This window comes from Marmota flaviventris, chromosome 16 (genome assembly GCF_047511675.1).
Source record: "Marmota flaviventris isolate mMarFla1 chromosome 16, mMarFla1.hap1, whole genome shotgun sequence".
Lineage (NCBI taxonomy): Eukaryota > Metazoa > Chordata > Mammalia > Rodentia > Sciuridae > Marmota > Marmota flaviventris.
This window is the reverse complement of record NC_092513.1, coordinates 60907786-60921899: the sequence shown is the minus strand read 5'-3', so window position 1 is coordinate 60921899 and position 14114 is coordinate 60907786. Positions and strand designations below refer to the sequence as shown.

The 14114-nt window shown below is 39.6% G+C and overlaps 1 pseudogene; it reads right to left on the bottom strand.

The window, feature by feature from the left end:
* Nucleotides 1-5332: 5332 nt before the first annotated feature.
* On the bottom strand, nt 5333-8968 carry LOC139702147 (serine/threonine-protein kinase LATS2 pseudogene; annotated as a pseudogene).
* Between the last annotated feature and the right edge of the window lie 5146 nt (nt 8969-14114).

Below are 14114 nucleotides of genomic sequence, written 5' to 3'. Positions count from 1 at the left end.
AGAATTAGAAACTTTTCTAGTTTTCCACTGTTATTCTCATACAACAGATCTTCTATCTTGTGTCAATACTATAATGCTTTACTATACTATCATGATAGAGATGAATATTTGGTAGAACTACTCACAGGTATCTCTGTTATGATTATTTAGACTTCATCACACTTCTTCATCATACACAAATATTTTAAATAAAATTAAACTATTTAAATATCATACTTTATAGCTTAATTCTAGAAATTATTTTTAATTCAGTATATCCTGAGTGTTTATTTGAGTTAAAAAAGCAATGTAACAGTGCTATTTATTTCAGTGAAGTGTTGTAGCTTTTTTCAAATACCTTAGATCATTTTTAAAATATTATTCCCATAAAAATTGATGTAGATATTAAAATGATATTCATTTTATATCAGACTGCTGATACTTAGGGTTTTTTATTGTTCTACTCCCTTAATAAAAATGTGTAACATGACATTTCTTTTTAATATTTATTTTCAGTGCATAAAAGCATGTTTGTTCTAAGTTGCAAGGAGCAGAGAATCACTGACAGATATTTCCTTAATTCTCAATTAGAATGAGAGGATGATGCCACTAGAACATGATTTATCTTACTTCTGCCAGTTTCTTCAGCAGTTAAAATTGGGAAAACAATCATCTCTATTAAAGAATCAGTGGAAGAACTAAATTAGATAATTTCTACAGTACGTTTAGCTTGTTGCCTAACAAAAGGAATCCATTATATTTGTTAGTTTCTTTTTTGTTTGTATTCTTATCCTAAAGGTACACCTGAAGTAATGTGACAAGAGTAAGATTATTTTTACAAAGAAAATTGTGGTGGAAGTGAAAATAATAGGAAAAGGTGCAGAAGGTAGGTGTCATGAAGACAAGTTAGAAGGCTGTTAGTAATACTGTTTAAAATAGCTACAACTGACTGTGTTCCAAATGTCACCCAAAAGTTTACCAATACATAAACTTTTCAAACATATGTGCAGAAAAGGAACCATTCATCACCAATTGATTTATGACAGACGAAACGCAGAAAGATAGCTCGCTGTCACACCTTGCATCACAAAGAATCACTGATGTTCTCAGCAATTAAATCTCTCTAATCCTATGGCTCTGTTGTAGCATAATGAAAAAGGACCATGAGATGGATGACAATTAAAAAATGAAAGCTGTTGCTATTTTTGTTAGGTATTGGCTACATATGTAAGCTGTCTCCACATGCCATTTACTTAAAACTAACACAAAATGCTCTAAAAAAAACCTACTATATTTATAGCTACTTTTAGATGGAGAACTAGGAACACAAAGAAAATAAGAAAATTGCTTCAGTTCCTAAACAGCAAATGGTTCAGATCTTGATGATCTGACATGAAGAGAACACATGTCTTCTTCTCCATTTAGAGGACAAGGTAGCTGTTTCCTCTCTTGTCATATAAAAAGCTGTAATATCAAATTGCCTTTTAAATCTCCAATCAAATGTGTTTTTAAGTAAATGGATAAATATATAGATTCTTATATCAAAAACAGAAAGAGAAATATTTTCAAAAGTCCATGTTATTATTTTCATGCTAAATATTTTCCACTCACAGCCCAGCCTCAGTAAGCCTCCAGATTAAGTTTCTTGAGCCATATTTATAATTCAATGATTGATATTATCAAAGAATGGTGGCCAAATCAAGCTGACTATACACTAGATATAACTAGCTGACAACTAGTTATTGACAGAGAGATAAATAATTAATGTAATATTCCAATATTTCAGTAATGTAAAAATTATCAAAATAAATCCTTTGAGTTGTACAATATTATGATTAGAACAAAATAGCCTTATCCTTTAATTTGTTCCAATTAAATCACAAAACAGACTTTAATAGCTTATTTTAAAAAATTGTTATCAACTAATTGATCATTTTTTCATTTATTTTTATTCATATTTTTTGAACACCAGAAAATAAACCTCAGGGTGTTCTACCTCTGAGCTAGATTCCCCAACTTTTATTTTCAGTGATGGAGATGGAATCATTTTTGAGAAAGGGTCTCACACCGTTGTTGAGGCTGCCCTTAAACTTGTAAATTCTCCTGTTTAATTGACATTATGTCCTGTGTTTTCAAAATAAGATTATTCTCTGGTTAGTATATAACTCCATATTACAACAAACATGAAGATCAAGACCTATAAAAATTACAACATTGAAATTAAAAAAATATTATCTCCCATTACATGTGTTCTCATTAAAATAAATGTGAAAATAATGTACAAAGAGTTGAAAACCTTTGTCTCAAACTTTTACAATTATATATCATATTGGATAATACATTATAAATTTTCTAAACAAATTATTTAGGTAGCCAAAGTGGATGACAAAAGGAGGTTGTGATAAGTGCTATACTTTGCAACTAGTGGGAAAAAAAATGATAAAAAGAGAAAAAGGAAAAAAAAAGGAAACACAGAATATCAATTCTGAATTTCTCAAATATGTTTAATATTGATTATCTTCCCCAGATAATCAGTTTCACTGTTACTGATTTTACCTGATCAATATCTGATATTCAAAGGCCTATTACAGAAAAATGAATTTGGCAGCAGACCAGACATAGAATCTTAATTTTTCTGTTTATTAACTATTTAATTTCAGATCACTTTATCATACTTCACTTTTAAGTTCAAATTTTATAGGAAAAATACACATACAGACAAATATCATTACCTAAACACAAAAATAATCATTCTGGGGTTGGGATTGTGCTTCAGTGGCAGAGCACTTGCCTGGCATGTGTGAAGCACTGAGTTTGATCCTCAGCACCACATATAAATTAAAATAATTAAAAAAAAATAAAGGTACAACAACAACTAAAAAATATTTTTTAAAAAATAGTCATTCTTTCCTTCTCTCCCCTTATGTGTTATATGAATGTACATAAATGTAATATGACCCATAGTCATGTTATGTGTTATACACACACATAGAAATATTTAAAAAGTTTCACTTTAGCTGGAAAAAAATTATTAATAAGAATTCAAGAACCAGAGACAGTTCAGTTGGTAGAGTTTTTGGCTTGCATGCAGAAAGCCCTGGGTTCGATCTCCAGCACTACAAAAAAAAAAAAAAAAAAAAAAAAAAAAAATTCCCCACAGTGACCACTAAAACAAAAACAAACAAACAAACAAAGAATTCAATTTTTTATAAGATGTATTAGATAATATAATTTGTGTTAGGAAATGAAAGAGAAAAATGACAAGATATGATAATTAAGAAATTTGATGCTCAATGGTGAACACAAAATGTTATATTTTTAATGAAATTGCTTTACTTCTCTTCATTTTGATGTGACCTTTGTAGAATATTTTTGTTTGTGTGGTTCATAATTATATAACTTAAGAAAATAGTATGTTGACCAAATAAAAATACATTATGCATGTCAAAATATTCCCACATAATCTGAAAGAATCTACCATGCAAGTTAAGCAGAATATATTAATAAGTTAATACACTAAGTCTACTAGAAATACTTGAAATGCCAGGCAGAACTAAAACAATAATGAAAAAGATTTTATTTAAATGATGCAGCAATAGTAATATATGACTTTTCTTTTTTTTTTTTTTTGGACTCAAAATTTTAATAATAAATTGTGCCAGTAGAAGCTTTTCAAAGGCAAATGATATATCAATAAATAATAGTTAAATTGAGTTCCTGAGAAAGAACCTACCACATGAAAGTATGTCAGAGCGCTGTAAATAACAACATGGCATTACTATAAAATAGAGAAAATACTGTAAGTCATGATACAAGCACAGCAGACTTCAGAATATGCCATTCATACAAATGTAAACCAGTACACAGGAATCGTTTTTTTTAGACATTGATAAACTTATATAAGTGTTGTTGCTAGATATATACTAAATAATGGATACATTACACTAAGAACGTCAAGGAAAAAATATGTGGAATAATATAATGAAAAATATGATGCATCAGTTCTTTTAAAAAGCAAAAAAGAATTGAACTTTTTACTCAAATATAAATCACTTTAAATAGGAACCATACTAATTTGAAATAAGGAATATTTTGTGTTTATCTATATAGTTATATATACACCTATACATCTAAGAAAATATGTATGGCTTAATTGTTTTTTTATTCCAATGTTACTTTGAAGAATTTTTGCTTTTTTACAAAAGAATACATTTAGAAAAATGTTTAAATGATTTAAACAATACATTTGTCTAAATAAAACTGTTTAAACCAAGCTTTGATACTTCAAAGCACACTAAAAAAAAATGTGGAAAGAACCATAAGATTGTTCAATTTCATCTCAGCTGTCTAAAAACAGGAGGACTAATGTTCATTTAAGCTTTCAGTGTGGGCTGTTGGTGAAAAAGTTAAGTTGTAGGGTAGCTACTGGATTCCACATGCCAACTATACCAAGAATGAAAAGAGCAAGAAATAGACACAGATCTATGATTAACTTAAAATGTTTTGGTATAGCTGAATTAATCCCTTTTGATGTATATAAGTTTAGTACATGACAAATGTTTATGTTTACTCCCCAAAGAATCCAATCATACCCAAGACAACACACAAACAAAAATCACTTCTCAGTTACACATCTGCATTTCTTTAACAAAACAATAAGGGATACAATCATAAGGAAGAATTCACCCACACAATACATTATCAGCACATTGTCTAAAAAACCTCATTTAAAAACACTCAGTAAAAACATATTCACAGGACCAGCTGTGAATGGCAAGATACGGTAATTTTATAATAGAAAAACCCTGCTCATGCAGTACTTTCCACACGCCAGACACCTGAAATCACACCCATATCACTTTGCTCACACTTTCTATTATACTATAATATGCAAAAAGCAAAAAAAAAAATAATAAAAGCAGCTTTTAACATTATATCACAATTTTGAAATGTGGGAAAAAATACAAAACAAAAACCATTGTGTGGATAAAACAGTCTCCGTGACATCTGAGCAGAGCTTTATCTTTTTTTTTTTTTCCAAACATTATTGCACAGAGATTTATTATCACATGTTCTTCAGTTTTTTTATGTCTTTTCCTAAATGTGAATAAGTGCTATGGATAAAATACAAATGTAGAAAATAACAGCAGCATGATTTGTCGAAGTTAATCCCTATAATTTAGTAAGAAAAATTGGATATCAACAAAATAAGTGCTCTTTCTAAACTGTACTAAACTGTTAAAAATCTTATTTTAATGCAGTGAAGGCCCTCAAAGCCAATCCCAAGACCTGTTGAACCTTCCTGACACCCATCAAACAGAATCTAGAAACGAAGATCTGCTAGACTTCAGTCTCTCTCTCTCTTTTTTTTTTTTTTTTTTTCAGTTTCTTGTTGGTTTGGGGTTTTCTTGGTGAAGACCAGAATTTCAAGTGATTAATCAACAGACTTATTGCAAACAAAGTCACCCTGCACTTCCCATCTGCCTGTTCAGGAACCTGCTGTGGCTCCCGGGCTCTGAAGACACGAGCTGTGGGCACCTGGTCACAGCCTACACATACACTGGCTGGCAGCTTTCGCTCTGGTCCACCAGATCAGAAGTTTCTAAATCTGCATTCTCAGACTTCGAAGCTTCTGCTCCTGAAGGCTTTGGGCATCTAAAGGGGTAGCCATTGTCATCAAAGAACCTCCGGAAGGTGAATTCGTAAAACGCATGCTCAGGGTGCTTGTTATTGGGGGAGGTGAGAGTGTCCCAGGTCTTGGTGCTGTCTTTACTATTCTCATTCCAAGGGCTTTCTTCATCTACGGGATCAAAATTTGAGGTGTCCATGGGGTGGCTGATGGTGGGAACGTAGGGGGCGGGCTGCTTCCGGATGTCATTGGAGAAAGGTGAAGAAAGGGTGGGCCTTCAGGTCATCTGCCCCATCCTGCCCCAGGCGGCAGTCAGCAGAGCAGCAGAGTTTGGTGATGAGGTCCCTTGCCTCGGGGCTCAGCTTGACCTGGGATGGAATGTACAGCGGGTTCTCCCAATTTATCACCTTTAGCTGGGTTTCTGTGGGAGTAGGAGCCGAAAATGGCGGCTGTCCCACCAGCATCTCAAAGAGAATCACACCAACACTCCACCAGTCACAGAGCTGAGTGTACCCTTTGCGCAAGAGCACCTCTGGTGCGATGTAATTTGGGGTTCCAACCAGGGAGTGTGCCAGGCACCTCTGGTGCTGCTTCCGTGCTCTCTGCTCCAGGGTCTTCAGTCTGTCCCCACATCGACAGTTAGACACATCATCCCAGAGGTCACTGGGCTCCATGCTATCCTGTCTGATGTGGTTCCCTTTCTGGTAGTATTTGGAATTGTGAGTCCACCTGAATCCAGTGCAGAGGCTAAAATCTGTCAGTTTGATGTGACCATCCAGATCTATCAAAATGTTGTCAGGCTTAATGTCTCGGTGGATGAAGCCCATCTTGTGGACACTCTCGATGGCCAAAGTCAACTCTGCAATGTAGAACCGGGCCAGGTGCTCAGGGAAGACCTCCATACGGATCAGCAGGCTCATCATGTCCCTTCCAGGGATGTAGTCCATCACAAAGTACAGGCTGTCTTTGTCTTGGAAAGAGTAGTAGAGTTTGACCACCCACTCATTGTCTGCCTCAGCCAGGATGTCCCTCTCGGCCTTGACATGAGCCACCTGATTCCGGTTCAGGACGTCTTTCTTCCTCAGGGTCTTCATGGCATACAGGGCATGAGTGTCCACCTTACAAGCAAGGCATACTTCTCCAAAGGCACCGATCCCCAGGGTTTTGATTTTCACAAACATGGATTTGTCCATCTTGGCCCTCTTTAGTCTGTTATAATTTGACTCCTTCTGGTAAAGGATCTTCCTCATCTGTTCCTGCTCAGCCTCACAGAGTCCAGCTTTGGCCATTTTTTGTTCAAGCTGCAACCTCCGGTTGACCTTCTGCTGGTAGGTTTTTATGACATTTTCCACGTGTTGTTCCATGAAGAACTTAAAGGCATAGGGGGGGTAGCTCTTGATGCGGGATTCCCTCTTCTCTTCATCTCTGCTATTTTTGCGGACTGGTACTGGAGAAGTCTGGATCTGCTTTTTATCCTTGCCACCTTTGTCCCCCTTGGCACTTTTGTGGCTCTTGTCGCTCCTCTCCGTAGGCTCTGCAGTTGGGCCCGCACGGAGGCTCTGCTCCACACCGGCACATAGGCTGTCCAGGTCGTACTGCTCGGACTTGCTGTGCAGCAGCAGGTGTTTGGGGTAGGGTGGAGGTGGGAATCTGCGGTCTGGGCCACTGTACTCCACATCCAGTGGGTAGACAGCAGTGGCTCCCAGGCCCAGGGCGTGCTCATCCTTCGAGTCCAGGCCTTCAGCGGCTGGGGCAGGTGCGGGCACCCAGGCAGGGTGGGAGGGCCCCATGGCTGTCTGTGGTTCAGGTCTCAGTACCCGCACGCTCTTAACTGGGTGCAAGATGTGCACGGCTGTGACAGTGTTTGGGGCAGGCAGGGAAGGCTCGGCCTGGCCTGGTGCACCAGCCCGCGGCTGCTGACTGTTGAAGGAGTTGGTCCTGCTGGGTCCTGGGCCGTCAGGCCGGAAGGCCACGTGCTGGCGTGAAGCCTCCAGTCCTGGCTTCTGTAACGAGTCACGGCGGGCCAGTGTGGGGGGGGGGGGGCGCCCAGCTCATACAGATCCACATTGAGGCTGTTTCTTGAGGGGACCAGCAAGCTTTGTGGTGGGCTGTCGCCAGTGAACACCTGGCCTCGGGAACCCATCCCATGCAGCTGGTGGGCTGCGGGGCCAGCCTGCTTATGGTGCGCATGCGGGCCATACAGTCCGGCAGTGGGCGTGGGGAAGGCGATGCCCGCGCCTGGCGGGGCCCCCTGGCCCTTGGCAGTCAGGCAGGCATAGCCCCCCGACTCGGGCGGCGTCTTGTTCTGGAAGGAGGGGCTGCGCTGCACACCGTAGCCCAGAGGCTCCCTAGGTACTAGGAGGTGCGTGCGGCCATAGTGTGCACCTGGAAGTGGCAGGGACGGACCGGTGGGGCAGGTGGCCGGGAAATGTGCTCCCGCTGCCTCCATGCTGGCACCATAGGCTTTGGGGGGGTGCTGGTGGCCAGGCAGGCTGTGGGGACCAACTCCTGGGAAGAGGAAGTCCATATACTGCCGTGGCACCTCCTCCAGTCCCGCGGGGCCATCTGTGCCAAAGCCTGGGCCCTCGTAGGCTGCACCTCCCAGCTGGTGGTAGGATGAGAACGCTTCGCCTGTGCCTTCGAAGCTGGGCCTCCTTGTTACCGGGGTGGACACAATGCCCTTTCCTGGGGAGGTCTGCTTAATGACGCGTACGATCTGCTCATTCCTGGGGTCCAGGTAACCCATTTTACTGATGTACTCTAGGGCGGCTTCAATACTCCTGCTGCCGGTCTGCTTGAGCGCTCTGCCTGCCATCTCCTGGTCACATCCAGCATTCACCAATTCCTGCAGCATTTCCCGGTTTACTTCTGCAGCCGCGGAAGTGCCTGATTCGTTGGCAAAAGGCAACAGGGAATATCTGATTTCCCTGAGTGCTTTCTGATAAGGTCCAAACTTCGGGGTGGTTCTCATCTGCTGCTGCCTGGTGGCATCCTTGCTCCCCAGGACTTTGGAATCCAGGGAAGTGTCACTGTTTGGTCCCACGGGCAGCCGCTGAGCCGAAGACTTGGATGGCTGCTTTAACCCTTCACGGATCTCTTGTAGTCTCTGTCGGCTATTCCCAGAATAAGTTGTGGCAGGAAAAGTCTTTGGCCTCATTGTTAGTCCAGTTTCCTTTTACCGTAAATATAATCTTCTCAAAGTATTTTATTATTTAAAAAAATAGTCAATAGAATCAGTTAGTTGTAAACATACTTTTCAAAACAATTTCCTTTTGAAAATTTTCTTTCCTTCAATTTTTGTAATTCCTATACAGAACTTAAAATTCTCCAGAGTCTTCATTTTGAAGACCATCACTCTCTCTTGGGCGCGGTCTACACCCTCGGGGGCGTCCTGGCCCGCTGCTCCTGGGCCTCGAGCGCCGGCTTGAGCTGCTGTTGGCTCTGCAGGGACGGGGGAGCCCCAGGCGGCGGCGGTGGCGCGGGCGGCAGCTGCTCCATCTTCCCGGGGCACTCACGCCGCGGTTCCAACGCGCAGACCCCATGACTTTTCTTTAGAACCAAATAAAAGGCAATAATTCTGAGATTCACAGGATATATAAACAGCCTAAATAATAATGCATGTACTTATTATTTTCTTGGTGATTAGTTTATTTGTCTTAAGTGCTAGAAAAATAAATATATTTGAAATATTACCATCTTAATTTCATAGCATCGTTATTGAAATTATTTTTGAATAATATCAAATTATTCTTTTTTTTAATTCATGCCTCACATGGCCATTTTATTTATTCTTGCATTTCAATATATAAATTCAACAGTATCTGTGAAGTTCTCCACTTTTAAACTATAGTCTGGGATACAAATATGGTAAAGTAAAAATGACAAATCAATTTTTAAAACTAATAATACAGTGGAAACTTAAAAATTTAGTTTATTGAAATGAACTGCGTAAATGATTAAGAAAGTCAAAGATAACTCTGCATAAAAATCTAATAAAGTTCCAGACAGAAACTGTCATTGTTTGTTTGAGAAATTTTAGAAACTTTCCTTTTACATGTCACTATTGAAAATAGTGAGATAGTGGTTTGGCTAGGCATATATTTTCATACTTGGAAAGCCACAATATTAGGGAAAGTATTGGGATACATGTGGTAGGCAAATCACAAAAACCATTTTTGAAGAATGTGATAGTTGGATGTAAGCTAGTTCAGTTGCTACAAAAAACAATAAGAAGTTTCCTCCAAAAACTAAAAGTAGAGCTACCACATAATCTTGCAATTCCACTTTGGGTTTACACAAAAGGGAATGAAATGGACATGTTAAAGAAACACCTTAACTACTGTATTGATTGTAGCACAGTTCATAATACCCAGGAAATGAAAACAACAGAAGTGCCCATAAACTGACAAACTGAATTTAAAAAACGTAATATATAAAAAGAAATATTATGAAGCTATAAAATTAAATGAAGTCCGGTCATATGCAACAACATGGATGGACAGGGAGGACATTATGCTAAATAAAATAAGCCAGGCACAGAAAGACAAGTATTACCTGATCTGACCTACATGTCGAATCTAACACAATAAATCTCACAGCAGTTGAGAGAATAGTTGTTACCAGAAGCTGGGAAGAGTGTGAGAGGATGCAGAGAGATTTGTCAACCAGAACACCATTACAGTTAGGAGGAATAAGTTCTGGTGTTCTATGGCAGAACTGGGGGAATATAGCTGAAGTAATGTATTGTATATCCAAAACTAACTATAGGGAAGATTTTTTAAAAATATATTTACAACAAAGCAATGATAAAAGTTGAGATAGATCATTACCCATGAAACAAAATGATTACACTATACCATATCAATATGTACTTACTATGTGCCAATTGAAATAAATCTTTGAGAAAAGAAATATTACCCATGAAGTCAGAATAAATGAGAATGAAATCCAGGCACAGTGGTGGACACCTGTAATGCCAATGAGGTGGGAGACTGAGACAGGAGGATTCCTTCTAGGGAAGAATAGAGGTACTTTCAATTAGGCAGAGGTGAGTGAAGGGAGGGGAGTGGGGTAAAGGAGTAGGAAGAATACCTACGAATGAACATTATTACCCTAAGTACACATATAATTACATGACCAATATGATTCTATACCACATACAACTAGAAGAATGAGATGTTAAATGCCATTTACGTATGACATCTCAAAATTCATTCTACTGTCATGTATAATTAGAAGAAACTTTAAAAAAATCAAGTATGAATCCCTTCTCTTCTTTTCTACTACCATTATCATACCCCACCATCAGCAGCACTTAGCAAGACTTACAATGTCCAACTAGAGGAGCTTATCAGGGACTTTGGGGCTCTGGGATGCTCCACAGAACTGCTATGGGAAAACCAAAATTCACATATTTACTTTCCTCATGAGAGCCTTCATTTGCATTTTGAGGTACTCTTAATGGTAAAAATTATAAAGTGAACTCAGACAATTATAACCAACCCTCAGAAAGTATTCTACATATGGAAAATCAAAAGGTGATATGATTTTAAGGTTTTAGTAGTTCAATTAAAATATATAAGCTTGGTTGCATCTAGGCAAATTTATTAAGCTTCTACACTTACAATAACTTCTAAGAGATATTCCTCATGTAGTTCTCAATCCCATGGTAAAATCTCAAAGGCAAAAAAAAATTAATTGTAACTGTGCTTGTTAATATGTTAATATTCTTAATTGTCTATTTTGGTGTTAACTTGTGTAACCCCTAAGTGAAATCTAGTTATGACATATGACCCTGTGGTAAAATGAAAATTAACCCTAACTTGGCTAACAGCCTCTTTTATCAAGATGCTGATCATAAATTTAATAAATCCCCACCTATTGAACATGGACAGATGTTCAAAACCATCAAATGATAATGTGAAATAAAAACAATAACAAAAAAACTTTTTCTTACTATAACTGGTTGTATAAACAACAAAAGGCATGCAATATGTGTTATTACAAAGACATGCATTTATAAAATACATGTCTCAATAGAGAAAAATGTCATCAGAAGACATTAGGTGAATGCCTTAAAAACTTGACCATTTCAGTTCCAGTGCTTATCTCTCATTTTAAGACAAAACCAACTGATAACTGATTTTCCATGAGGCATGCATTAGACACACTGGAAGAATGCACATCAAAGTATTTCAGAACGAATATATCCTTTGCACAGCATAAAGAAAAATGTCAATGGAGAGTAATTCTACTTATTGGGAAATAGTGAAATATAAGGCAAAGTAAACGAGGACTTTCAAAAATGGTTTCCATAAAATGGGTCGTTTTAAAATATGGAAGCCATTGGTATATTAAAAAAAATGAATCATTACAAATCAGCTAATGGCTGGACTTACACTGAAAAATTGGAATTTACTTCTGTGAAGAAAAAAAAAAACACTTGCAGATATAGTTCAGAACAGTTTTTAAAATATGATACATCCATACTTTTAACAATAGAGACAAGCTTCCCTTGAATTCACGTTTTACTCTTCTCCCCGTCCCCTTCCCCAGTTCAGGAGAGGGGCTCCATCTCCAGCAGCTTCCCAAGTACACCCCCTCCACTGTCCCACAACTACACCCAACTATGAGCTCTATAACCCCACCACACCCACTCAGCCGCCTGAAGGAGTGAGCACCAGGAACAGCACACCCCCTCCTCTGCCCCACTGGCCTACAACTATAATCTCCACTGCATCCACCCAGCCATGTGCCTCACAGCGACAGACAGCGCGCCCCCTCTCCACGCACTGCCTCGCCCAACTCCTCGCCCGAAGCCTCTCCAGCCAGGACAGTGCCCGCTGCCACACACAGCGAGGGATACTGAAGTCCGCCCTACCTGAGGCTCTCCTCCCGGCTCTGGGAAAGCCAACAGCAGAACGGTGGTGAGGGCCCAGGCTGCCTCTGTGAGAGTCCCCAGGACCTCACCGGGGACTGCAAAGGGGAAAGGTGCCGCCATGCCTCCCCAGAAGGCGACGAAGCCGTGGGACCAGGAGCGAAGAGCCCAGGCAGCAGTCAGCAGAAAGTACCTGGGGGACTGGAAGGTACGTCCTTCTCCCCCGACTGCCGGCCTCTTCCAGGCCTCCCAGAAACCCAGGGCGCAGAAGCAGCTGGCGGTGCCTGCCGGCGAGCGTGCGAGCATGAGCGCGTGCGCCAGTGCGTGCACCTGTGCGTGCAGGGCAAGGCTGTGCCCAGGGGTATTGGGGCGGAGCTACGAGATGGGGCGTGGACTGCGGGTTCCTGCCCTGCGTCAGGACAAAGGGAATGGGCCCTGAAACGGATAGCTTCCGGTTTCCACGGGTGTTTTACCCTTTTGAGAATGGAGTTCTTACAAATGCAATCGGAATCATTTACTTTTTTTCTTTTCTTTGTTCGCGGTTCTAGGGATGAAACCCAAGGTCTCCTCTATTGCAATCAGGCGCGTCCCTGCTGAGCCACGTTCCCACACCCAAAATACATCAGGAAGGGAAGGGAAGATAGTCCGATATGATTGGTGTCCTTATGAGAAGAATGAACTTTAGACACTGAATCAGGAAGAATACCATGTGACGGCAGAAGCAGAGAGGCATCTTCTGGGTGAGGAACGCCTGGGTCCCCAGACATTGGAACAGCATGCACATTCTCCTGAGACTGCAGAGGAACACAGTCCTCTGGTATCTTGACTTCAGACTTACAGCCCCCAAATGTCTGCTGTTTTATGCCAGTTCACTTTTAGTTAATTTTAAGGCAGCCCTTAGAACCCAATTCAGTATCAAAGAAATTATTAGCAAAGCAACTCAATTGCTATAGCAAACTTAATTTCTTTTCTTCAAAAATTAAGTTTATAATTAATAACTTCAGCCATTAACTCAGACTTTCTCATCTTCTTGATGTTATTGGCCGAGAACATATTCCAACAGGAAGTGTCTTTTATTTTTTCCCCCCAAAGTTGGTCATAAATGTTTGATATCTAAGTTCTGGGGCAAAGGCAAGCCTTTACAAAAGAAAGCTGGGTGGAGGTGAGACTGTATATGCAACACCTTTCTAAGCTTTGTTCTCCTGAGTCTGATGTACTAGCAATATAGCCGTGGTTGAAGGTATTCTTCTGTTGCCTGAGATATTAATTTTTTCCAGTTTTGCTTATTTGTTTACTAATAATACCCATATTTAGGCAAAATAGCGGGCATTGCATGACACATGATATTTTTAACAACATAAGAAATTCTGCTGTGGTGGTAGACTGATGAGAGTAAAGAAACTCTAAATTGGGAAAATGAGCTCTAGAATTGTTGCCAAAAACTATTCATATAAAGTGAGAACTGTGTTCTATAGGAAACTATAGGCTACTTGATTTCTAGAGGACACAACAAAGTTGATTTATGAAAGATGTTTAATGTGAGTGGGAGGGAATATGGATGGAGAGACAGAAAGAGAAAGAGGCTAAACATTTATTAATAAGACTATTCCATTATTTTAAAAAAATAGA